The sequence below is a fragment of the Rhipicephalus microplus genome, chromosome X (genome assembly GCF_043290135.1).
Source record: "Rhipicephalus microplus isolate Deutch F79 chromosome X, USDA_Rmic, whole genome shotgun sequence".
NCBI classification, from domain to species: domain Eukaryota; kingdom Metazoa; phylum Arthropoda; class Arachnida; order Ixodida; family Ixodidae; genus Rhipicephalus; species Rhipicephalus microplus.
The window spans coordinates 159484434-159498840 of NC_134710.1; the positions used below are offsets into that span (position 1 = coordinate 159484434).

The window sequence follows — 14407 nt, forward strand, 5'->3', positions numbered from 1 at the left end:
AACGTGAATGGACCACGAACGCAAATGGCAAGTCCAAACGTGATAATCATAACATTCGTATCGTGTTAAATATGACTACATACATGATCATGATGCGCTGGCAGCCGTTTCACTACTTCACATATGTCAAATTAGGCATTACGTTACGTGAATGGACCATGAAGGCAAATAACACGTTCAAACATGATAATCATGACATGCGTGTCATGTAAAACATGACTACAAGCTACGCTCATACCGCGCTCGAGGCTGCTTTCCTATCTCAACATATACCGAATTGTGTATTATGTGACGCGAATGGACCACTATGATAAATGACACGTCCAAACATGACAATAGACAGAGTATACCAAGCTTACCGGGATACTGGGCGTACCGCTATAGCGGGATCAAAGTTCGCAAGTGCACATACATTTGGTACCCGTACTGCTTACCGTACGCATGCTATTTTCCAGATTTAACGTTACCGCGGTAGCGTAGGTGTATGTATAGTGTACGAAAGACATGGCGGTGCTCTCGGACGCCCGCTTTGAAGTGATTTTGGCATGGTTGTTGATATACTCACTTTGTTCGCAGCAAACGACTGTTTCAAATGGCTTCGCTTGCCTCCAGTTAGCTTCGACGACTGAGTATTGCAAATAAGTTGGCGTAGTTTTTGTAATAACTCGATGTAAAAAAATCGATGTAAACAAATCGGCAACATAAATGTTTTCATGTTTAGTGCATGCTTCATATTTATTTATTGTATTATTACCGAAATAAACTTGTAACAATGCTTCACGCTGTGACACAGACACACATTCTCGTTTTCTTTCCGTTTTCAATGTTCTTACTTCTCAACCTCGAATAGGTGGCGTCACCAGCCAGCTGAGGCACGTAAACCACGTAAAAGCTATAACGCTAAACTTTAAGACGCTGTCCACAACGAACGTTTGCTGCACGGTAACGCCATTCCCTCAACCTCCGCTATCACACTAACGGTAAACTATAATTGTCTGTTAGCGGAATCAAAAGGTCAAGCTGGCAACATACGGCAGTAGCGGGGAGATACCCGGATGGAGAAAAAAATGTCGTGTCCGTTGCTTCGATGTAATTCATTATTCTCTCTTCTTTAATTAAAAGGCTTTTCTATTTTACAACTTATGAGAGTGTGGTGAACATGCTAACATTTCAGAAGTGGGATACATCGAAAACCATTGTGGAAAGGCGTCCATGGAAGCGGATGGTGGTGGAAGGTGACGATGTGGCGCTCGCTGACTTCAACTGATGCTGCGTTGGGGCTGACTTTGTGAGGTACTGACTGGAAAAGGGAGACTGTGTGACTTCTTGAAACGCACTCGCAGACACTGTGTGTGACGTCCACGAGGGACAAGGGTACCGTCTTCGTGGAGTAGCGACTTCGAAAACGTGGGTCGTTGAGCCGTCTCGGAAACGTGCGTGCGGACGCGCTGTGTGTAGCCGGCCAGCCTAAGCCTAAACGCTTATCTGTTAGTGAAAACAGTGTGCGCCGCCAACCCCGAAGATGGCACACGGCGGCGGAACTAACGAAATCATGCAAACTTTGCTGGAGCAAAACCAGCAGTTATTGGAACTTATCGAAAGGAAGCCTGAAGCGTTCCACGTTATGTCGGACCTGAATAAGGCTCGATTTTGATGGCGAGGGTCCATGCCACAAAGCCGGCATGTGGCTGAAGAGTATCGGTTACATGGTGGTCCTGACGGGCTGGCCTGACAGCTTTAGGCTCGAAAACGACAGGCTTCCCGTGAAGGGACCTGCTTGATTTTGGCTTCAGGCCCGTGTCGATGACCTTAATACGTAGGAGGACTTCAAGATAGCCTTCAAAAAGACCTTTGTGGGCAAGATAAGCACGGCTGAACAGTGGAAGCAAATGCAGAAAAGAGTCTAGATGAAGAGAGAATTCATCACGGCATACTATCTTGAAAAGGCGTTATTGTGCAAAGCATTAGGCCTCAATATGCAGGATACCAAATATTAAGTTTTCGTGTGGCTACAGTTCAAGGATGCATTCATCTCGATGTCGGCGAAGGATCACAAGGACGAGGACTGATTGCTGCCAGACTTGTGAAGACTGAAGCGAATAACCGAAGCCAGAATGCGACAGTATCCACAGGCCAAGCCACACGGTGGTGACTCAAGTAACGCGACACCTTATGAGAAGACTTCGCCTTCAAAATCTTGGAGTGTCACGCGTCCAGCCGAACAAGTGCTCACAAATTAATGTGCTGCTGACCAAGCTATTGGGGAGGGGGGGGGGGGTACCACCGAAGAAAAGGCCAGAGCCTCCCAAGCGTGATCCGTCACAGCGAAAATACTACAGCTGTTGAAGGTAAGGGCACATAGCGAAAGACTCTTCTATGACAAGCCTTGCTTGAAACTTCATGGTGAATGAGCACCCGGCAAGTGACAGTGGTCCATCAAAGTTCCTGAAGACTGCGATCATCAATGGTACTTACCAGCTCTCCGTGATGATTGACCTGGGAAGCTCATACTGTATATTGCATCATCAAGCGGCTGAGGGTGCAACCTGCAAATTGTGTGCAAGGCCCAAGCATTGTATGGGTTGGGAAACACTGATCCAAATACAGTACAATCAATTGGAACCTCTGAGGTCGACATAGAAATTGATGATGTGTTATGCCATAACGTCAAGGTAGTTGTCGTTCACAACAGTGCCTTACCTGTGGACCTACTAGTTGGTAGGACTTGGACGGAACAGGACCACATTTCATACCTACGCATGGGAGATGAACTCAATATTGGCTACCGAGATGATCTTCCGTTTTGCAACATTGATCTCGCCCAGATTAAGCCTTTGAAGGAGCCACTTCGTGTCAAGGAGACCATTGCGATGCCGAAAAGGACTGTGTCTTGGGTGACAGTGGAAACCAAAAAAAAGTAAAGGAAATGTTATATTTTGCCTACGGGAACTGGGAAGGAAATACTACTTCTTGTCGAAGACGGAATGGTTGAGATACCCGTGTTAAACGACAAGGATGAAGATGAACAGCTCGTCAAGGGAAGTTTGTTGGCTCATGCTGAGCTGCTATCAGGGAGTGAAGAGCTAACTCCCGTGAGACCTGTGCCTCAGCAGAAGCCCATTGATCCAAGTATGCTAAACTTCGGAAAGCATATCACTGCACAGCAAGTTGACGCACTGCTGAAAATGCTGAATGAATATAGGGACTGATTTGCGCTGAATTTGTAAGAGTTGGGGTGGTTGTAATCAACTAGAAATGACAATCACAGAGCGTCCCTGTAACAGTCCAGTTAGCTGCAAACCGTGCACGACTAACGCAGAAGAAAGAAAGGTGATCAAAAAAATTCTCAAGGAAAGGAAAGAGATTGCCATCGTAACCGAAACATCTTCACCGTATGCTAGTTCAGTGCTACTCGTGAAAAAAAAAACAATTGAAAAAATCGTCTAGGCATAGATTATTGATGGCTAAATAGCCACACGTTGCCGGAACATTTTCCCTTGACAAGCATTGATGACCAGTTGCAACGACTCTCCGGCACACAGATGTACTGTGTGTTAGACTGCGCAAATGGATACCTTCAACTTCCACTAAGCGATAAATAGAAAGCTAAGACCGCATTCATCACGCCTGATGAAACCGGGTGGTTTCAACTTATACGGTGTTCGGATTGAGAAATCGCCCTGCTGTATTTTGACGCCTAATGAACAAGGTCCTCGGATCTCTGTGCAACACTGTGGTACTGTGTTACATGGACGACCTGCTCATTCCAGCCAAGGATTGGGAAGAGCTGTTGGTTCGGCTCAAACAAGTGTTGGATTCCCTGCGAGCTCGTGGCCTAACTCTGAAAATATCCAAGTGTGTGTTTGAAAGTGACGAAATCGACTACTTCGGCTTCAAGATTGCGAAGGGCTACCTGCAGCCAGGCGAAGTGAAGCAAAAAGTCATACTGGGCGCCAGCACGCCAACTGATGTTCACAGTGTAAGATTTCTGGGACTAACAGAATTTTTCAGACGATTCATTCCCTATTATGCCTCGAAGGCAGAACGGCTTACTTGTCTGACCGAGAAGGAGAGGAAGTTCACATGGGGGGTGGAACAGCAAGAAGCTTTCGGCAAGCTCCGAAAGAATCTGACAGTGCCACCCGTTCTGAAGTTCTACAGCCCTTTGGCTCCAATGGAGCTCCGCACGGGCGCAAGCATACATGAACTTGCGGGGATGATCCTTCAGCAAGATGAGTTGGGACGCTTGCATTTGGTGTTCTGTGTTAGTAAACGTACCACTGATTTTGATATAAGGCGTTGCTACCGAGTACAGCGCTGTGCGATGGCACGCGTTCGGCGGCCGCCACAGGGAGGAAGAACATGGAATAAAGAAAATGTCCCCGTTTATGCTGTGACTTTCATTATGTACGATGTAACATATTTTGGCGATGAGGATTCACCAACCCATGCGCTACCGGCTTGAGTTTTATCAGTGACTTCGTTTGTTGCCTTACATTATCTACGATGAGTATTTCGGGGCTACAACCACCACCTCCATTCCTGTCGTCATTAGGACACACAGACATCTCACGGGAACAATAGATGCTGGTATTCAAGAACTACATGATGGCTTCGGGCACCTCCGACCTACGTGCAATTCGTCGGAAGGCAATACTGCTGAACTTGTTGGGCTTGGAAGGACAACGTATCTTCCAGAGTCTGATTACGGACGACCCGTGCCTCATGACTGCGAGCGCTGTGGTAGCTACACTGACGCCTTCTAGCCCCGATGAGTTCGGCCGTGCCATCGCAATGCTAGAGGGTCACCAAGAGCGCGTAGGCGTCACTGCAGCGCGTCATCGTTTTCGTCGACGTACGCAGGCCCCAACTGAGACTGCGGCTGATTACGTCACCGCGCTGAGAATTCATGCAGGAGCATGCAATTTCAGTGACCTAACAAACGGCATGATACGCGGCCAACTCATAGAGAAAACAAGTGGATACTTACGTGAACGTCTTCTGCTGGAAGAGTCTCTCACGCTTTCTAGGGCACTTACCATTGCGAAACAGCATGATCAAGCGACTAATGAAGCAAGAGAACTAGTACAAAGTGACTCGCAAGTTCATCGTGTCAAGGATGAATCAAATCACAGAGAAGGACATTGTAGCACGTGTACTTGCTATAACATGCAAAATCAAAGTCGCAAATCTCTGAGACAGCAAGAATTTTATCGTTATGGTTCTACGGCGCACCTTACAAATAACTCTCATATCAAGGCCAAGGCACATAAGTGTCGAAATTGTAAAAAAATTGGCCATTTTGAAAATATGTGCAAGTCACTACGAAACCTCGCGAGAAATGTTCAGCATGTCGCGGATGATCATGATACAGTTGACCACGACGATAACTTAAGTGTGTGTCAATCTTGAGCAGCAAGAAGGGAATCTACGCTGTATTAAAAATTGAGGAAATTTCTGTCATTCTTGATCGACACTGTATCGTCGGTTTCAATTCTGGCCTTTACCAGCACCACTTTTTTAAACTTTACCCTCTGACGTCTACTTCCGTCCAGCTTCTCGATTACTCCAAGTCCGCAATTCATGTTCAAGGATGTTTCATAGCTGCGGCCTCATTCCATGTTATATTGACCACAATATTACTGTACGTTGTGCCTGGAGGACCCACCATTCTTGGATTACATGGCATCGCGCCTCTGGACATGAAAATTCAAGGCTCACCCCTTAAGTGTCTTCTGCTGTCACAAGAAGCACTTGTATTACCTCTAGAGTTACATTCTGAATTTCAGCACTTATTTTCGAAAGAACTCGGAGCAGTTAAAGGTTTATGCCACTAGGTCAGGGTCCGCGCTTCAGTGCAGCCAGTGGCCAGCAAGCTGAGATGGCTACCACTTGTCATTCGTGAGCAAGTTTTGGCAGAAATGCAGAAATTGGGAGCCCAGGGCATTATTAAGCGCGTTGACTCATCAGAGTGACTGTCGCCTATTGTGGTGGCTAGGAAAAAAGATGGCTCGATTCGCATCTGCGTTGACTTACGAAATCCAAACCAAGTTGTGGTTGTAGACAGTTTGCCTCTGCCACACACTTAAGAACTATTGAACAGCTTGGCTGGGGCACAGCGATTCTCGAAGCTTGACCTAGCATCTGCATACCACCAATTACCACTCAGTCCAGAGAGCCGTGACCTTACCACCTTTATCACTCACGATAGACTCTTTCGTTTCAAGAGGGTTTGCTTCGGACTGGCGTCGGCGCCCTCGGCGTTTCGAAAAATGACGCATATGATCCTAAAAGGGTGCAAATGCGTCTTATTTTATATTGACTACATAACCGTGTATGGGCGCCCCCGAAAAGATCCTCTGCGCAATTTGCGTGCTGTTTTGAAGCGCCTCACTGATGCGGGCCTAAGCCTCAATCACAAGTGTGTTTTTCACGTCGCAGAGCTGACTTTCTTTGGTCATGTTGTCAGCGCTAGAGGATTATTTCCACTAATGTCATCCGTTGAGGCAAATAACAGGCACTATCACCTAAAACATCAACGAACTGCGTTCTATGCTGGGACTTTCAGGTTTTTACCCAAGATTGTTCCACACTTTTCTGACGTTGTGGAGCCAATGCGTGCCTTGCCTTGAGGAAATGAGCCGTTAGTTTCGACTGTGGCACCACAAAGCAGTTTGGAGCAACTGAAAGTCCGGCTAACATCTTGCAAAGTGCTTCATCTCTTCAATCCTCATCTACCTATCTGTTACGACGGATGCCTCAGGATATAGACTAAATGCGGTGCTTCAGCAAGATAACGGAACCTCACAGCAAACTGTCGCATTCACCTCTCGCACTCTGCAACTGCATGAACGACAGTACTCAGTCGGCGAACGTGAGGCTCTTGCTTGCTCCTGGGCTTGCGAACTTTGACATGTTTACGGGGGGGGGGGGGGGAGGCCATTTATCCCACGTACTGACCATGCGGCATTGATTACGCTCCTCTCAACGAAAGGTACAGGTCACCGTCCATTGAGGATAGCGCTCTGGTCCTCGCGGTTGCTTTGCTGCAACTACACCATGGAATACAGAAAGGACAGTGAAAACGTCGTGGCTGACGCTTTCTTCCGGCTGCCCGTACATAGTTTTCTCCGCGGTGCACCTGAGCAAGAATTCATATGCCTTTTGTTTCCAGTTGTGACCATGCAAGAACTTCAAGAAGCAAGTGTCAATGATCACATTATCTGTCAAGTTAAGCACTTCACGACTACGTCTTGGCCTGACAAGAAATCCCTGTCAAAAGAGTTGCTACCTTACTTTTATATGAAGGCTGAACTCTCTGTCGTAAGTGACATCCTATGCCGGGGTGACAGGATTGTCATGCCGGCGGCTTTGACCCGCCGTCTTATGGGTCTGGCGCATGAGTCACGTCTAGGCATTATTCGTACCAAAGCTCGCCTGAGAGAGTCTTATTGGTAGCCACGCATGGATAGCCACATCGGAGAACTGGTGCGCACATGCGTGATTTGCCAGTCTTGTGACACGTCCGCACGTACCTTTGCATTGCCACTGCAACCTGTTCCTCTTCCTGACGTGGCGTGGGAAAAAATTGCCATCGACATTGTGGGACCTTTCCCGCGAGCTTCGGCGGACTACATTTTTGTAATTACTGTTATTGACTACTATAGCAAGTGGCCTAAGATGGCTTTCGTGCGAGATGCGGCAACGTCTACAGTGAGGATATTTTTACTTGAACCTTTTGCGCGAGAAGGATACCCACGTGGCATTGCACCTGATCATAGACCACAGTTTTCTTCAGCAAGCTTTGACGAATTTCTCACAGGGCACGGAATAACGCACTACAACTCCTTGGTGTATTACCCACAAGCTAACGGCTCGGTCGAAAGATTCAATGGGGTGCTGAAGTCAAATATTCAACTAGCCCTGTTTGAACGTCGTGATATACTAACAGTCATGCTTGATTACCTGCAAGTATATCGCTGTACACCTCACGCGACTACTGGTGCGGCACCCGCAGTTCTTCATCGACGCCAACCTCGCCCCAGACTCCACATAGTGGGGTTGCCTGACAGATGCATCAGCACGGACCCGTCAAGGGTGATTGAGCAGTCGCGAGAGTGTGTAAAAAACAAGCCAATGATCTCGAAGAGCCACACCGATGAAAAACTTGGAGCCAAGGAACCCAGTTTCGTCGTTGGTGATTACGTGCATGTTAAGACACGGGCAGTTCACGGCAAGCTGTCTCCACTATTCTCCGCGCCCAAAAATATCATTGAAAAACGAGGACAGGCCTCGTACCTCTTGAACGATAGGCGTGTGTGGAACGCATCCAAGTTAGCCGCAGTTCACCCCGGAGCAGTCAGTAAAATAAAATCAGGCACCTCTGCTGTTATAAACTGGACTGCATTTAATCGGTCTTCCGATGCACCACAACCCGAAACCTGTGATCTAATGAACAGGTCACCTGCATCTGATAGGTCATCTAGTGCGCCACAACCTGGCACATAAAGAGCGGATGGTCATGAAAGTTCAGACCCTGGATCATTTGCACCGGAAGGCACGCAAGCTTCAACCAGTCTAGAAGTTAATGCGCCTGTAAGAAAAAGCAAGCGTAAAAAGAAGACCCCGAAGAAATTGAAAGACTTCGTTAGGGAGTTAACAAAAATAGCTCTTCTGTGTGTTTTACTTTTTTTATTCATTTTTTGCAAGAGATACGTGATAGAGATACGGAATATGTGATATAAAACGTCGCTACTAACTACAGCGCTGTGCGATGGCACACGCTCGGTGCCCGCCACACAGAGGAAAAAGAAGATGGAATAAACAGGATGTCCCCATTTATGCTGTGCCTTTCATTTTGTACGATGAAACACTGATGCTGAAAAAAATTACTATTCGGGAAAGCTGGAGCTGACGGCGATAGTCTGGAGTATGGAAAGACTTCATTCATTTCTCTTAGACATTCAATCTACGTTGGTAACAGGTCGTCAAGCAATTGTGTATTTAAACGCGCACAATGACTCTTAAACCACAGATAGCAAGGTGGTTCGACTTACTCCCCTGGCCGACTGGGCTCCACCTACGCCATTTTCTGCCATCGACATAAGCTCTCGCTGAGTGGTGCCCTGTCCTCGCACTCCTGCGACCGTGTCCATCTTTCCTGTCTCCTCTTCCATCGCTCACTGTCCCTGCGCCTCGCTCTCCCCTTCCTCTCTCTATATATACTTTGATCCTATATTTTTAATCCTTCCTTACCACCATCCCTTGTGAGCTACTTTTGAGGTGTCGCACTCTGATGCAGACAGTTATGGGGCTGACTTTTCTCTTCTTTTTCCTTTAAGAATCACATAAGGCTTACTCCAAGAGTATGACCTAGAGGTGAAGCACCGAGCTGGTGAGAAAATGGCACATGTGGACTACTTGAGTCGTGAACCTGAAAGAGCGCGGAAGGACACCCTCGATGAGATTGTCGATACAAGGATCACAGTGTGCCTTACAATGACATTTGAGGCAGACAAGTTGAGCGTTGGAGAAATTGTGGTCATGCGCTGCGTTCCAGAGCACACTGGTGCCCCAACAAAAACCCAGAAAGGGTTTAGAGTCCACTTACAGTGGTAGTTCTCCCAGCAGACACCTACAGAGTGACCGAGATGAGCGGAAGAAAAAGGGTCTACTCGACAACTGCCCACATCAGCCAACTGGAGAGATGGGGTGGAAAGTGCCAAGTTCGACCATTCAAGCTCTGATGATAAAGAAAGCATGCCGAGACGTAGCACACGTGAATCCAAAAAACCAGCATATCTTCTAGACTACACCACATGAACTGAGGAAAGTTTGTTGTCAAGAATGACCGAGTGTTAGCGGAATCGAAAGGTCAAGCTCACAACATACGCCAGTGGTGGGGAGATGCCCGGATAGAGAAGCAAAATATGTCACGCCCGTTGCTTCGATGCAACTCATTATTCTCTCTTTTTTAATAAACAGTTTTTTTATTTTACGATTACTGAGTCTGTGGAGAAGATTGTAACATGTCTAATCATTACATGCGTGTCCCGCAATACATGATTACATGCTACGCCCATAGCGCGCTTGCGGCCGTTTTTCAAGCTTCACATAAACCAAATTTGGTAATACGTGACGTGAACGACGTGCACAAATGTCAGGCGCAAACATGATAATCAAGACATGGAAGTCATGTACGACATAATTTACGTCCGCCTCATAACGTTGTGCTGATTTTGATGCGGCAATTCAACCTTCCTTATTCGAGCTCCGCATATATCGTCGGTTGCCACCGTACGTGGGATCTACCATTTTTTAGCCTTGAACGACGTTCGTCAAACGTGCTTGAAAGCACGACGACATCATCCAGGTATACAAGACACGTCTACCATTTTAGTCGAGCGAGTACAGTTTCCATGATGCGTTGAAATGTGGCGAGAGCGAAACGGAGACCGAAATGCAGGACTTTAAATTCTTAGAGCCCGTCGGGAGTCACGAACGCAGTTTTCTCATCGTCGCTCTCGTCAACTTCAATTTTCCAGTGCCCTGACTTGAATTCTAATGGTGCAAATAACTATAGGCATGGCGTAGACGGTCTAATGCGTCATCAATAAGTGGCAGGAGATAAACGTCACGTTTTGTGACATTATTAAGCCATCGGTAGTCGACGCACAAGCGTAGCGTGTTGTGTTTTTTTTACTACGACAACAGGGGACGCCCTCGGACTTGTGGAAGGTTTAATGGCATCATCATTCAGCATTTTTTTTAATTTGACACTTAATCACCTTTTCTTCCTTTGGGGACACACGGTATATATGGATGTTGGCGAATAGGTCGCACCGACTTCTCGGTAGCAACGCGGTGTTTGGTAACGGGAGTGCGTTGAACTTACGATGCTGTGAAGAAGCAGTCCGAAAATTTTGTCACAAGGTTTAGCAGACGCTCTTTTTGTGGAGCTGGCAAATCTGTATTAACGTGTGTGCGGTTGCCCAGATCTCCAATGTACCAACGTCAGAAAAGTCGGCAATTTCGCTGAGAAAAGCGACAGTGGTGCTTTTAGGAACTTGCTGAAACTCAGTGCTGAAGTTGGTCAGCAGAGCTCGAGAGCGTTTATTCTGTAACCGAACGAAGCCTCGGACTATGCAGATGCTTCGATTGAGCAGCAGTGGGCTATTTGCCTCCGCCGCCGTTTAATTCACCAAAAACGTCGCAGGTTACCGACGGCAGCAAGCTACTCTTCCGTGGTAACGTGACGTCATCGTCTACAATCCTCAAAGCATTGACATAGCTGTCGTCAGTGTTGCGCGCAAAGGCGCGTGCTATGGAAAAGGTCACCTGCATGTGACTCTTGCATGTCAATCACGGCTCCATTATCCTGCAGAACGTACAGTCCGAGATTTAGGTCCCTCGAGCAACTCGGTAGTATTACAACATCTCCGAGATACGTAAATTCGTGAACACTAACTCCCGCTGTGCAGCGTCCTACCGGAGGGGAGGATATGGCCTCTTGCCGTACATATCTAGGACCCAGCTCCCTGGGTAGAAGCCTTCTTCAGCCAGCAGGCAAGGCCCATGCTCAAGGCCCATGCTCAAGGCCCATTCTCATCAGTGCTGAGGTCGATTAGCGCCATTACTCCAGCATCGATTTGCGCCATCACTTCTTCGCCGGCCGCGGTTACTGCAATGTTTGACGTTACCACTCTTCATACCACATTTGACTGTGTCTGTAGTACATCTTTTTGCTGCCGTCGCTTTCATTTTAGTGGAGGATCTTCTGTACAGTCGGCATCAGCGGCCTCACCTCTGGAGGTCGCTGAACTCAGTTTTCCCTACCTGCAGGACTGGGGTAGCGGGTCTCGGAGCACTGCGTGATTAAGCTGCATGTGCTCTCTCACTTATAGTGAGCAGGCCGCGACGAACGGGGCTTGTGCGACCAATTTTCGACATCGCGACGAATCGAGGTGGAGCTGTCTATTTCCAGCGGTCGCGGTCCAGGTTGTGGGGGGCATTTGGCGAAAATCTACGGAGACCCACACGGTGGCATGAACATGTTCGGTAGACTTGTCCGGCTTCCCCGCAGTGAGAACAAAGGGGCCTGTGGTCGGGTGTACGCCAGATGTCACTCTTCCTTAGTCGGCCTTCGGCGAACAACGGCGGGCTGCGAGTACAGATGCCTACCTCCATTTGATGAGTGCATCGCTCATATGTGAAATACGCTGGGTGAACTGCACGATGGAAGACGTCGCTCTGCTTCCACGTAGATGATTTCGACGCAGCCCACTCTAGTGGCGCCTCGTACTATTGGGGAGCGTGAACGGCCTGTCGTTGCTCGGCCCGCACCATCTCCGCACCGGAGAGCTAATTTACTGGTGAAGCAGCATCTGCATTTTTGTAGCTCTTTCTTGATAGCAGCTCTGATGAGCTCTCGGAACCCGCTGATGTCATTGCCGATAGTGACAGAAGTAACCTCACTTGGACGTACGACATCACGGTTGTACTGCCTGGCACGCTGCTGAAGGGTCCTCTACGTGGCAGTGGCTTCCTCATGGAACTCCGCAAGTGTCACAGGCGGGTTTTTAATCAGGTCAGCAAAAATTTTTTTCTTTGACCTTTGACATAAAAAGGCACACTCGCGGTGACTTCGCATCCGTGAGCGGCGGTAATTTCCCGTAGGAGTGTGCCGCGGCTGCATACACCCAAGGTAGCGAAGATTACCTAAATTCGTTTAGTTTAATTCCACATCCCCGCTTTCGGCGCACTCGCAAGGGCGGAGTCAGACAAACTTTGCTATCGCATATCTTAAAGCTCTAGCTAAAACAACCACGGAAAAAATTAGGACATCATTGACGATAACGTTAGCCTTGTTAACCAAGTACTTTTAGCGAATTGTAAAATCATTTCAGCTTCCCTACCAAGAGGTTTGCTGGTCTAGTTAGTTTTAGTAGGAATACTGCAGTCTGATAGGGTTCATACTAACATCTTGTTTTCAGTTTTTAACAGTGTGTGTGTGTGTGTGTGTGTGTGTGTGTGTGTGTGTGTGTGTGTGTGTGTGTGTGTGTGTGTGTGTGTGTGTGTGTGTGTGTGTGTGTGTGTGTGTGTGTGTGTGTGTGTGTGTGTGTGTGTGTGTGTGTGTGTGTGTGTGTGTGTGTGTGTGTGTGTGTGTGTGTGTGTGTGTGTGTGTGTGTGTGTCCAGCCATACTTTATTATGTTCATGCATGCGTTCGTATGTGGGCGTGCATATATATTGTGAGCGCAGTCACCACCTCTTCTTTATCAATTGGATGTGTCATCATCATTTGTACAACTTCCTCATCTGTAGATACCATCATCAGTGTGTGCCAACTCGAGTTCGTCTTGAATAAAGCTCTTCCTCATAAGTGATGGACGGTGCCTCTCGATCCCCAAGTCCTTTCGCACGTTACCACTGGAGCTCCGCTAAGGTCGTCCTTTATTACCACCTGCCATGGCAGTGCAAGACAATTTTGGCTCATCAACCACCGCCGGCCCAGTGCAGCCTCCGCCATCGATCCTGGCCATCCACAGCCACAAGTGTGATCCGCCAGTATTCTCGAGTCTCAAAGGGTATGACGTTGAAGAATGGCTACACACTTATGACCTCGTCAGCAAGTTCAACAGGTGGAATACTCTACACAAATTACGTACGGTCCCTTTCTATCTGATTGATGTTGCCAAAACGTGGGTTTGAAACCACATTCAAGATCTTCCCGACTGGGACACAATCGCACGGCAGCTTCGTGAGATGTTTAGTTCCCCCAGTGTTCGCGCTGAGCCTGCAATGAAGAAGCTTGCTGAACGTATTCAACTGAGGGGTTAATCATACACCTCGTACAATTAGGATGTTCTTGCCTTGTGCAAGCGTGTAAACTCATCTATGCCCCAAAGCGACCAAATACGCTATATTATCAAAAGCATAAATACCGCCGCATTCAACGCCTTTGTCACAAGTCCCGTTAATTAGGAAGGCGATCGCCGGGCTAATTCCAAGGGCCGAAGTATCGGCCCCCCGAACCGCACCCCGAAAGCGTAGACAATTTAGAATCGGTTCTATTTGGTGCGCCAGCGGACGCCGGCTGTGGCCCAAAGAACAAGAGCCGAGAGTATATAAAGAAAACAAAATTAAATTCTCAATTATGGCAGATCAAAACGATACACAAGTATGCACACTGGACAATAGTTGAATACAATATGTCACCAATCAAAACACGTACTACACAGTACAATCAGCCACACTTGAAAACAATGGACACAGACAACAATACCCACTACAATGCAGTCGTATGCACCGAACAACCAAGACACTTTAAGACTAAAGAGTTAGAAAACTTATTCAGTCCAAAGTTCTTGGAAAAAAAGTCTGAATGATACTCTTCCGAGAATCAGTCAC

At 47.5% G+C, this 14407-nt stretch overlaps 1 pseudogene; it reads left to right on the forward strand.

The window, feature by feature from the left end:
• Positions 1-1056: 1056 nt before the first annotated feature.
• Positions 1057-10962, forward strand: LOC119176909 (uncharacterized; annotated as a pseudogene).
• Positions 10963-14407: the final 3445 nt, after the last annotated feature.